The following is a 13,633-nucleotide window of genomic DNA, read 5'->3' as shown; positions in this document are numbered from 1 at the left end:
GCTGCCCTCCCTGCCACCCATGGGTAAACCCATGTGTCCAACGTGCACCTTGACGACGAACGTAAACGAAAATTGATTTTTTGTCACTTCCTAAATAGGAAGGCGAGGATAAGCGAGAGCGAAATACAATTGAAATGAGATGTAGCAATGATGCACGATCTTCCAATCTCTATATTAATAGTTTTTGCTCAAGATTCTTGATTTACTTTTTTGTCCTGTAATTTTTATAGATAGATGTGTCAGGATTATCAATTATTGAGCCATACTTCTTGGTATTAAAAATATTTGAAGCCTGATTTACTCTCATGTGAAACTGCTTTTTTGTTTTTTTTTGTCTAGGTAGCCTTTAACGTTTACATGCTGTTTGAACTGTTAAGTTGAAAATTATTCTACCAGGGTACCTCGTTGGGTCTATTGGTTTTTATACTCAACTACAGATAGCGAGGTCCTTTTACATTTTTTTAATTCCCAGTTTTTTTCACCAGGAAAAAACTGTTTTTTCTTTTAAAAACGCTGTACTAGTCCTGAGTTAGGGAATGTACCTCGTCGTGAATCTGAAAGCACGATAAGCTTTTGATCCCGGTTATTATTGCATGTGATAATTTAGTTGAAAGCACAAGGGCAGAAAATCCAAGTTTCGGCACGCTATACAAAAAGTATCACTTTTTGACCAACCGTATTAAAAAAAATCCCTCATTAACACAAGAAAATGTTAATTTTAATTGTTATTTGTTTCAGTTACTGCCACCTTACCACCACAGAGGCCTTGGATACCCTTGACGAGACCGAATAGGAGTCGGCCGACATGTGAGTACTTTTTTTGTCCTCCTCCGTTTTTGTTATCTATGTCAATGTCGTGCTGTTTTCAATGCAAAATGTGTTCATTAATCATTTATACGTGAACGCTACGTGTCTCATCGTATAATTGATTTTTTTTACAGAAACAAATTAAAATTCTGGACGCAAATCTTAATTAAATTCCACATTGACTCAGGGCTTTACGTTTTAACGCTACTATTATTTTTGTGTAGTGTTTTAACTATAAACCTTGTCGTAAAAATGTAAACATTGACATGAACACGTGTCATAACTTAAGGACAACGATTCATCCATTTTATTGGTTTGCAGTTAATATTCCAATACCACACATAATCAAAGATTAAAATTAGCCAAAGAGTATCAGTGATACAAAATAAATGTGCAGAAAAAGATATTTTAAAAAAAACAAAATAAAATATACCTTCCCCAATCACGCGTTCCAAATTCAAAAGAATAATTTTAATTGAATATTCGAATAAAAAAATAAATAATTTTCATTGTTTTATCGCCAGAAACAATCATTATAAAACAACTTAAAATATGCCGAGATCGCAATCCACCCCGAGGCTCGAGCTCGGTTTATAATTTTTTTGTTTCACTTGCAATACACAAACTTGTCGTTCAATAATTTGCTTTTTCATTTACGAGCTAAAACCGTTCGATCAAAGAGCGCAGTTTTGCGAATGAAACAATTAACATACCAACAACCGGCATTCATCTTACGTGTTAATGGCCAATAAACACGCAGAAAGTTATTAAAAAAGCGTTAATAGAATAATCGCGAACAAGTTCTGTCATTAATTATGCAGCAAGTGCATCGCAATCTCTTATAGGTGCGGCTCATGCATGCATGCATAAATAACAGACCGGGGTACGCCCTTCAACATATAGCCGTATATCTTCTTTTATCCATACTAACTGATATCATAAATGCGATAGTGTGTCAATTTGTTTATTTATCTAATAAGGTATCGAAATGTTCCAGAAATGAATTTGACATTACTAATCGAATTTCAATCCAGCTAACTATGTCGAAATGCGATTTTTTTTTAATCTAAGCCAAGAGCAAAGGTCCATCTATACCATTTATGCTATAACCACCGTCTGCAGCTCATCTGCTACCTTTTTCTTTTTTTATATCTTGTTAGTACGGCAGGGCTACGTACACTACTAGATGGAACAACATAATTAATGGATAACTATAACACTAATGAATGAAAGATGACATTATATATTATTGTATTATATATTATTGTATGATATTAATATAGTTCCTGTATGCAATCATGTAAAGCTGTGATAGCGCATTGGGTAGGAGCTCGACTTCACTTTCGGGGGACCGAGTTTGAATCCCACCTCTAACTTTTCTGAGATATATGCGTTTTAAGTAATTAAAATATCACTTGCTTCAACGGTGATGGAAAACATCGTCCTGCATTCCAGAGTTCTTCATAATGTTCTCATAGGTGTCCACCAATCCGCACTGGGTCAGCGTGGTGGACTACGGCGTTTACCCCTTCTCATTTTGGAATGCGACTGTGCTCTGTAGTGGGCCGGTAATGGTTTGATCTGAAGATGCAATCATTTTCATCAACCCATTATCAGCCCCGGGTCTACTCTCAGAATGAGACCATATTCTACCACGCTAGCCAAGTGATAGACATCACACGCCTTTTACAACGTTATGGAGAACTCTTAGGCATGCAGGTTTCCTCACGATGTTTTCCTTCACCGTCAAAGAAAGTGATATTTTGATGGCTTAAATGGAAAACGTACGTTACTTCGAAAAGTTAGGCAGAAGTAAGAGGAACTCGATTTCTCGAAAAGGAGCCCCTAGGCTATCATCATTTGCCCTTTTCTGATATTTTATATATAAGGTACTATTTGCTCGGAAAATTTGGGATTATTTTTGCAATTTTTATTTTAGTTGATAGGTTATTAACAAATAATTCTAAGTCGACGTTGGCAATAGACAACAAATTATAAAATAACCCACTTGATATGAATAGTCTTCAATTCCATGCCAAAATATTCAAATTCACTAAAACGTAAAAATGCATAAAGGTATTTTTTTCTGAATAAATTGGTTTTACTTTTATATTAATTTATTTGCACGGTCATAGATAAAAATCATTTATGCAAATGTACTTAATTGTTTAAACTCTCCCTAATTAGTCATTACGAAAGAGTTGAACAAATAGCTATTATTCCATGTGCACAACCAACAGCTAAACTAAACCCACTGAAATTAGGTATATGTACCTAATTTTAGTGGGTTTAGTTGCAGAGAGAAGGATGCATCCGAGACTGGCACCTTAAAAGCTCCGAGATTTAGAATGTAAAATCTTAGGCATGCACGGCATTTAAACCGATTAAATTGTTGAACTGGCACTGAGGCAGGCTCCGTAGTCATACATTCATGCCAAAGTAAATAAAATGGTTTCCGTAGGGATGAAAAAAAAAACAAACGTGAGCGAAGACGCGGATAAAAGCTTCTTATAACTTAATCGAAGCATTATCTACAGTTTTGAATATATAGTTGCACTTATTCCTTATTGAAGCATTTACTGTGTATCCATTTAGTTGTTATCGTAAAATTTGACGGCCGATTGGCGCAGTGGGCAGCGACACTGCTTTCTGCATCCAACGCCGTGGGTTCGATTCTCACAACTGGATAGTGGTTGTGTGATGAATATGCATGTTTTTCAGTGTTCGGGGGTTTATATGTATATTATAAGTATTTATGTATATTATTCATAATAATATTCATCAGTCATCTAAGTAACCATAACACACGCTACGCTAACTTTGGGGCTAGATGGCGACGGGTGAATTGTCGTAGTATATTTTTTTTTAGAAATAACTGTTCAAATGAAAGAAGCTACTTACTGGTTTTATTTCCATTTTTTTTTGTTTGCTAGAATCTTGTACACGTTATTTTAAATCATAGCCTCTTTATAGTATCAAGATGAGATCTGTGCTTCCAACCGTATTAAAATAAAATAAAATCCTATAACCTTCTTCCTCAATAAACAGATTAATTATCAACTCATTATTTTACAGATATGACTGCACTAGTATTGAGATAAGTGCCTATAAACATACAAACTCGTTAGTTTTATATAATTTGTATAAGTAATCTTCCACATAATTTAATTTCTTGGTTCATTTTTTCCCGAGAGCTGGACTCAGTATCTAGTTTAAAGCGGATAGGAGTTAAGCCTGACTCACCTAAGAGGGTTAGAGCTAATTTCCGAAGTGGGCATTTTATATGACGGTGTGTACAATAATTATATTTGCATCGCGATCACACTCGACACATTTGAATCTGGTTTTATGCATTTATCTTCATTCAACTTTTGGACATTGCTCTATTTCGTAACTCTAATCTCCAATTATGCCACTTTTTTATTGAAGCGTGTGGATATAAATCTGCTTACCTAATGAAATCCATTTGATAATGCTCAGAAAAAACCTTCCATTGAAATTCATTTAATATACATGATAGTTTCACTTTCCAAACAAATGTTAATACAGGTATCTTGATGCATAATTTTCGAAAAAGAGGTCCCAACCTGAATTATCAATTGCCATTCAAAATAAACCCTCGGCATTTTGGTTAATGCTACCGACTCACATGGTTTGCTGCGTCAGTGCCATCTACAAAAAATCACGATCAATCAAGATTAAAAGGCGATCGATACCACGCATTTAAGGATTTATTTGACAGCGGCGGAATAAAACTAACTAATAGTACGACAAAGAGATTAATGCAATGTCCACCTCCTTGTTTTATAAATATGCTGTGTAGTATTGCGTCGTGCGCGGAAGGAATTTTGATCATAACATCATCCACATACTGACTTGCATTGGCGTTGTACTCGATAGTAATTCAAGGAGTTAACATCCTTGTTTAAATTGATAAAGTGTAAAGACAAGTTTTCTGGTGTCCACTGAATAATAATTCCGATTAACAGTATGACAATGTATCTACGTATTTGTATGGCTGTATGACATCAGCAAAAAATAGTTTGTATGTACGAGTATATTTGGAGCTTTGCTTTAACAGTTATAATTGACGGATTGTCGCCTTTAAATGAAACACCACTTCCTAGGGCGAGGAATACGTGCTACAAAGTTTCAATCAGTGTCCGGGCAGCGTTAGTGAAAAGTTTCATCTGCCTGTAAATACAACGCCCACCACCCCTTAAGACCGGTACAGAGCAATGCTTCTTTGCGGCAGAAATAAGCTTAGAGGAGCACTTTTACGGACGAGCTCTGCCACAAAAATATCACACTGCCTCTATACGCTCTTTTATCGCATATTTCGACCGCACTAGTTTGCATGTGATAGTCAATATTTTTACGGAAATAACGAATAATGATCGAGTGGTAAATCTGAGGAATATTTTATTTATTTATACTTTTTATTTGCACACAAATAAAAATACAGAAGAAGATTAAAAAAAAACACCGACAAAAGAAGTATACAAAAGGCTTTATCGCTTTGTAGCGATCTCTTTCAGCCAACCTTAGGGTAAGGAAAACAAAAGGATAACATAAATAATAATAATAAACTAATATATACTATAACATATCACAAATACATTAATAACAGTAAATACTATTTGAATGAAATTCGCAAACGTGGTCATATTTGCGACCAAAGTAGGTCAAAGGCGTAGGTGTTAAGCCTCACGTTTTTTTTTTTTCATTAGATATACCAACGATACACTGTATTATCATTAATAATTTTAGATTATAGTTTATTGTCCGAGTACAAGTTATCACTTACAGGTATACACAACATTGAAGTAAGTCCGGTTAAAAATAATTAAATTAAGTTCGTTCGCACGTTCTTCTAAAAACACCTGAAACCACGCCCTTCAGATCGGATCGCAGTAAAGGCTTCGCGCCAGAAATAAGCATGACGGTAGCTGTTAAAAAAAAGCAAACTTTCCCAAACGCTCTGCCACAAAAAGCTATACTACTATAACCTATACTTGCTCTATACGCTCCACTTTTGCTTATTTCAATTGCACCAGCTTGCACTCAAAATAGTTACGGAAATAACGATTAACGATTGAGTGGTAGGTAAAGCAAAAGCTGCGATATCTTCAGATGGGTTCAATTTTATGTGTATGTTTCCGCGGCGAATGGGGCGATCGTAAAGCGTCGTTATCTTCATTTAAACCTCTGCGGTGTACATCTTCATGCACGCTTTGGTAGCCGGGCGGCCGGGGCGGTGCCCCGATCGTAAACTCGCCCACAGTTATAATTAATTAATTTGAATCTGCTCGGTGGCTTGCGAAGACTTTTTGACCAGGGCAGGCACTTCACCTGCAGATAAATAATATTTATTAATATTATAAATACGAAAGTGGGTTTTTATTTTTCCTTCCTTCTCGCCCTAACTAAGCAACATGATTGTTAGCATGGAGTTCAGGTTAAAGAATTATTTATTTATCTTAAAGAATCATTTTTGCATATTCACTTACAGATAAATCATATTGAACTAATGTTATTTGATTAGCAATCATATTAAACCTATTATTAGGCATACATATGAATTATTAAAAATCTAACCTCAGTATCTTCGATATCCGAGTTAATTTAAAGGACGGGGACTGACATAAGCTATTATTTATCTCAGAAAAACAAACAGCGTCCTCTGTGCTACTAATTCCATCTTCATTAATAATTTTTTAATGCCCAGCGTGGTGATTATGGGCACACCCTCCCGATGGTAGATTCCTTTAATCCAACTGTGGACTGTTTTTAATTTTAATTATATCATATTATTGAAATGAAATGAAAATACACTTTATTGTACACCTAACATCAATGAAATTATAAACAAAAACAACATTAAATAAAACACAGGCACAATGGGCGGCCTTATCACTAAAAAGCGATCACTGCCACGCAACCCAACAAAGGAAAGGGAAAAAAAACTTAGACTTTAGGGTTAGGTTGTACACAAGAAACAGTTATAAAAATAAAAAAAAACGGGTTGCACTCCGGGAGTGTGACTATCATTTATGTGGTAGAATACAATATTCATTTATTGCGCTATCGTACACAAACATGACAATTTATATTACATTAAAAATTTAACACTTTAAAACTATTACAATTATTTTACATTAAAAAGTTTATCTCTCCGAAAAATCAACTTTCATCCATAATTTCAACGACTTTTTCACCATCATCATTACCAGAACTATCATCGCCAATCTCTAAAACTGATACAAAATAGTAAATAAATAATAAATAAATAAATAGTAGATAGCTGTCTACTCTCCATCCGTCTTACGCTTTTTCGATCAGGTCACGTGTCCTGACGCGAGTTTAAGATTTTATACCCATTACAGAAAAAGTGCTCAACGCCGCTAAAGAAGTTTCACTTCAAAAATAATATACATATATATATATCAATTACTATATCATACAAAGTGGAGGTCTACAATACAAAGAAAAATGACTCAGAAGCAAAAAACAGACTAATTAGGGTGGCATAAAATGTTTTTTAAGAAGTCTCTTGAAAATCGGTAGTGACTGCGCGCGTCTAATTTGAAAGGGGAGAGAGTTCCATAGCGGAACAGCTTCAACTGAAAAGGATTTAGAGTAGAAAGAAGTACTATGGTATTATTATATTATTATATTATTATATATTATAGTATATGGTAATTTTTAGGATAAGGTTATCTTCAGAACGTAGAGAGCGAAAGTGACAATCACTGAGAAACTCAAACCGTTCTTACAGATATGGAGGAGTAGCCGGATTGAACAGAACACGGTATCAGAGAGACAGAATATGTGATATTATCTTTTTTATAGATAAAAGTTTATAAAAACATATTTTATTTTTCAAAATACATCTATAGTAAGTTTCGCTTTTATTTGCTTCTAGCTTTGCAATTACTTATATGCCAACCCTGTCTCCTAAGTAATTTTCTGTGCTGATAGCTAAGCGGTGGCGGCATGAGTTCATGAACAAAGGGGTCGAATTACTTGGAGGTTCTATACCTATTTATAGTGTTGATCTACCTAGTTCCGGACATAGCCTAGTGTTGACGGCCCATTGGCGCAGTGGGCACCGACCCTGCTATCTGAGTCCAAAGCCGTAGGTTCGATTCCCGCAACTGGAAAATGTTTGTGTGATGAACATGACTCTTTTTCAGTGTCTGGGTGTTTATATGTGTGTTATAAGTTTGTATGTATATTATTCTTTAAAAAATCATCATACTTTGGAGCCAGATGGCGATGTGTGTATTGTAGCAGTATATATATTTATTTATATTTATATATATTCTAAACTTAAAAAAATTAACGAAAATTGAATAAATACGTTTTAACAGACGGGCCCCTAAATTCTTGTATACGAAATTCTAAATGAACCATGAAATTAAAAGGGAATGGCCTTTTGAAAATAACGAAAGCATAAATAAATTGTTTTGGTCTTCAATTGGCGTTGCATCCTGCCGTCACGGACTGTAGCTATCACATACACCATGTAGGCACTGCAGTGTCTACAGATAGTCATCTGATATCTTGCCATTGCAAATTGACCTATGAAGTATAGCTGTTAAGGTGCATGCATGATTTGCGAGGGTTTTTGCCGTGTGTACACCTAATTTGCATAAATCAAAGGCGAGAATCGAGCGTGCAAAACGTTTGATCGCAGCCTTTCACCTTTGTTTCACTGTCGGCTATTACCCTGAGTTGTGTGTGAGGTAATTCACGTACACTCACGCTTGATATGACTGTGATACGCACATTTTGCAACATACCTATAGCTTTTTTATGGTTATCTACTTGATTTACGTTGACACTTTGATGAATGCTCAGTACACTACTCAGCATTCATCAGAGTGACAACCAGTGTCGGGATACTCTATCATAGGGAGACTGTGATACGCACATTTTAAAACATATAGCTTTTTTATGCCTATCCTCTTGATTTTCGTGGATATATAATCTCAGTTTATTAATTTCTTTCAGGCTTCACCTCTCGTAGGAGGGACCCTGCATGTTGCTTTTTTTATACATTTCGGAAAAAGATAGAGATATGAACATGAAAAGCAGAAACTTTAAGAAGTATCTATTCAGTATACAAAATGCGGCTTTATAACTAAGCGATCTTTAAGTGCCAACCTAAACTCTTATAGAACATTATTCGAAAAATTCGGAATTTGTGTGTATTAACTATGACGCGATATCTCTAAGCGACATCGCTTCCATGTCCATTCGCACCAGTAAGTACCATGCACCATCCGGTTTATGGTACCACACAAGGGAGCCAAAATTTAGCGTTAGGTCATTTTCCGTGACGGCATATCGATTTTTTTTTTGCCATAAGTGACAAGACGCGCCAATAGATTGTTCAAATTCAACACTTAATTTTATTTAGAGTGATTAAAATTGAAAACCAACCGAACAATTTCAGACTTGACCCGGAAATCTACCTTGTGACCCGTTGCCTAGTAAGCTTAACATTAGACAGGCAGTCTCCAATTGTAACATTGATAACTAAGCATACTAACTAACTTTACCTTCATCAAAATCTATTTTTGATTTACCAAGCAAATTACTTGGGTCCCGTTAGCCGAGCAAAGGATTCGTTTAATTACAAAATAACGGCAATAAGCAACGCGAACGTCTAAGTGAACTTTGCTATTAGTGCAAAGCGAGATAAATTGTACAATGGACAAGTCGAAATTGTTTACGGTCTTTTGCCATTAATATAGGAGACAGACGGTAGAAAATACTGTCGTAGTTAGATTAATTCTGATAATTTTAAACCGCGAACGTTCTTAAGCGAGGTCGACACCACATTGTCGAACCTGCGTCTAAGCAGCGTCCAAGTTTGCGTCCTGTGAGCAATCAATCCCCAGACTAGAACGTTCGATTCTTATGATTGGTATTAAGGAAATATCGCGGTGGGTTTCGGTTGGCAACTGGTTGAAAATATTTCATACTCGTGTACCAGTTTGGGTGTGATTTTTGGCGACGTCCGTGACGCAACGGGGAGCGCTGGATTTTTTTATTAGTTAGAAGTCTCGGGTGAGATCCTCGGCAGGGGCTATTTGGAATTTATAGTTTCTGATTTTTCTGGTGTGAGCCTTTAACCGTGGCTAGTTACCACACGACTGACCAAGACGTGCCGCTAAGCTATTTAGTATTCCGGTACGATGACGCGTAGAAACCATTTAGGGGAATGGGTTTCATCTAACTGCCATACCCCTTGCAGGTTTGCCAGTTACCATTTAGACTAGTCTAAACTCTCTATAATCTGGTGGTACTTAAGTGATGATGCATTACCAACAGTTGGAACTGCAGTCAAGTACTAACAGCCCTATAGTGGAATAAAATAAAAATTGTGGAATAAAAGAAGCGCGTATACGAGCAAGACTCCTGTTGCTCGCAGAACGCACACTTGAAAGCCACATAAGTGGATGGTTCAACGCAGCGGTGGTAATTAGCGCCCAAATTTGCGCCCTGCTTGCTGTCAATAATAAGACCCTTCCTCGAACAGGCGCTTCTTTTGATTGGTTTTGAGAATATAAAATTTACAGTGACACAAAAAAATACGAACGAAAATCTACTTATTATAATAGGGTGTGTGCGTGCGTGGTTATTCGTGCTCGTATTGGCTGAAGTAAGAGTAGTAAAAAGACGAGTAAACCGCGACAAAACCAAGAAGCGCGCCTTGGAGAAAGAGTGCTGCGGTTGGTCAAACGCTGTACGCAATAATTTGACGCCGCATAGGACGCAGTGTTGACGCCGCCGTTTGGCTTTGCCTTAATATTTGTGCTACTCTCATAGCTTACAGCCTGACAGCGTATCATGACTCAGTATTTTACATTTTATGTTTAAAAATGTTCTACCCGCCGCGGTCAAACAATGTTCCGTTTAATTAACTATTCCCTAGGGCGGCCAAAGAAGTATTTCAACCAAGAAAATCTTTACGTAGTAATTTTCTCGGAAGCGACTCAATTACCACTTTTAGGGTTCCATATCAAAACAGTAAGAAAATATTTATCGTGAATAACTTCTCGAAAAATATAAATATAACAAAAAACCTGCAGAGATTGGGCATCTAATTTTTTTTCATTTGGTACAGGGGTAAAGTGGGATATTTTAATACAAAATGCTGCATATTCTCAATTTAAAGTAGATAAGTCCTATTTCAATTGCGACTGCCAATAATAAGTCAAAGACTCGGACTTAAGTAAGTACCATAGCGGTTCCGCGCGACATTGTAGGTACGCGCAAAATTTTAGAAAAACGTTCAAATAATTTAACCAATCGATATTTTAATATAAATGTGAAAGTGTATTTGTTTGGCTTAAAGGTAGGCCAAACAAATAATAAACTTGAAAAGTAACCAATAAACTTGATTTCGGGCACAGAGTTAGTGGAAAAAATGTGAAGAACTGATATACTTTTTATCCCAGGAAATTTAATGGTTCCCAGGGGATATGTAAAAAACGCAGACAATATCTAGACAAATATAATTATACGCACGTACGAGAGGAAAATCCATCCAAATCTTTAAAAAAACTTGTGAAAGATCACTTTTATGTCTCAATCGTCTGATGAACCACGATAGTTCACTGCTCCATTTTTCTCTTTTTTTACTTTTGTTCTTTATATTTGAGGATAATTATTTATTTCGTTTCATATTTAATTTATTTAACTGTTAATAAGTAAATATCATTATTATATATTATATTGATATTGTTAGTTATTATATTTGAATTTAGTTACAAGTATTGTTACATATATATATATATATATATATATATATATATGGGTATGTTTTCGATATTTGTTGTCTTCGCCATTGAAGCGATAATACCGCCAAATTGTATCCGTTGTATTTCTTATACTTTTCTTTTTTATGTACTTTTTGTGGTGCACAATAAAACCATATTCATTCATACGTAATTCTTGTGCAGGTACGGAGCCCTAAGTTCGCAAGGCTGAATTCCACTTGGCCGTCTTCCTTTAAAAATCGTCCGACAGACCAAGAGTAAAATTCTTATTATCTCTAGGAATATAAACGTTGAATGACTGTACACAGTAGGTTTAATAATCTATATACAAAGACAGAGAATGCCAGAAGGTCATTACGTTCCCAAACCCCGACTGTAGGCACGATATTGAGCTCACACGATCAAATTTTAACGAAACGTATCAGTCCTTTGGAGTCACGGATATCTCATTACGTAACATGCCTTTTGTTGAATATTATACGTTGCGTTAAATTGAAAGATTACTGGTCGCCGATTGAAATAATCTTCATTGCTTTTTCTATATAGGTGCATAGGAAGTCTTTACTCGCGCACTGTCTTTCCCATCTAGGTGGGAAACGAATTCATTTGGTCTTTTTAGCGTGCCGTCTCCTGCCTAAGGATGGTAATCATTATATTTGGAGACTGCCGGAGATCTCTACTGCTAGATATAAAGATTTTGTAGGAAGGTCCAAATACCACGGTCTTGGGTCCAGCAGCAACTCGGTAGGTGTCACTTTTCCTTTCCACTAACGCTACGATTACCGACTTTTATGAATGCGAATGTGTTTCTGTTTGCTTTATTGTTTCCTAAGTATAAGTAAATGGCGTGCCCACTTTACTTATATTGATAGAACTAGTTTGCAGCCTGGAGACGACCATAGGATATATTATATCCCGACAAAAGAAAGGGTACCCGGATTTTTAAAAACCTAAATAACCGCGGCCAAGTACGGACAACAGTCTGATATATTAAGCACAGTCGAATGAACATGCGCAAACAGCGTCGCAGGTACGGGCCGATACGCACGATCGGTACAAATTGTGTAACCATTACGCGGTATCCCTTTTTTTGTTGCGGCTCGCATAAACGGATTGTTTTTTTTTCTTAAATTTCTACATGCAATTGTGTAGCCCCAAGTATTGGATAAAAGCGGGCGTTACCTCGCGGAATTAAATTTGCACAGATATATATTTTATCATCGCAGATTCAAAAACATTAATAAGGCGTCGTGGCCATTTCTGCATAACAAATTAGTAAATATCTACACCAACATTATCTAAATTCACTCCAGATTTTTGGTAATGATGCAGTTTACGGTGAAGTGCAATTGGCAACTGCCATTACTCTTGATTTGAAAATACCCCTATGAGGCGTCGCGTCGGGCATTAAAAACAAGTAAATCAAGCGTACTTGCTTATGTCCATGGGGTATCATGCTATTAGCTCTATTGTTACTCCTAAACGGAATACAACTAACTTATTCTAGTGTCCGCAAGATTTACAACTAGACGCAATATTTATATATAGCCCGTTTACGAGCCAAATTAGGCGATACAATTGCACTCAATGAAGCTCACGGTCAATTGGCCCAGGAAGAGAGGAAATGCCCTTCGTTGGCCTTTCGGGGAACAATGCACAATGAGAGACATTGGCTGCGGCCTCCTCGCATCCGTGACTCTTGGATATGTCTAGGTGGCGATGGTGGTTAATGCTTTTTGTCACTCATTTTATTGGTTTGCTAATTCTCGTATTTTTGCATCGATTATGACTTATGCTAATCATAATAATAGTATATTTTCACACGAAAAAGAATTGTCATGTTGAATTGATGATGATGTTAAATTGTTCATGTTGCAAACCGCAACATGAAGCAATTTAACATCATCATCAATTCAACCGATTAACACCCGTCCACTGCTTGATTGACGGCCATAGGTCTTTTGAAAGGAGTTCCAAAATCCACGATCCTGGGCCACTTGTTTCCAGCGGCTTTCAGCAACTAGCTTGATGTT

General features: G+C 36.3%; 1 protein-coding gene across 1 annotated transcript in view; it reads left to right on the top strand.

The window, feature by feature from the left end:
• Positions 1-737: 737 nt before the first annotated feature.
• LOC120626838 (CCR4-NOT transcription complex subunit 6-like) overlaps positions 738-13,633 on the top strand; it is a 31,925-nt gene continuing 19,029 nt past the window's right edge. The window contains exon 1 of the mRNA XM_039894606.1: positions 738-807. The gene's annotated coding sequence lies outside the window, so the exon portion shown is untranslated. The remainder of the gene's footprint in view (positions 808-13,633) is intronic.

Source organism: Pararge aegeria, chromosome 10 (assembly GCF_905163445.1).
Source record: "Pararge aegeria chromosome 10, ilParAegt1.1, whole genome shotgun sequence".
NCBI classification, from domain to species: domain Eukaryota; kingdom Metazoa; phylum Arthropoda; class Insecta; order Lepidoptera; family Nymphalidae; genus Pararge; species Pararge aegeria.
The sequence above is the reverse complement of the archived record's forward strand: the minus strand, read 5'-3'. Positions and strand labels throughout refer to the sequence as shown.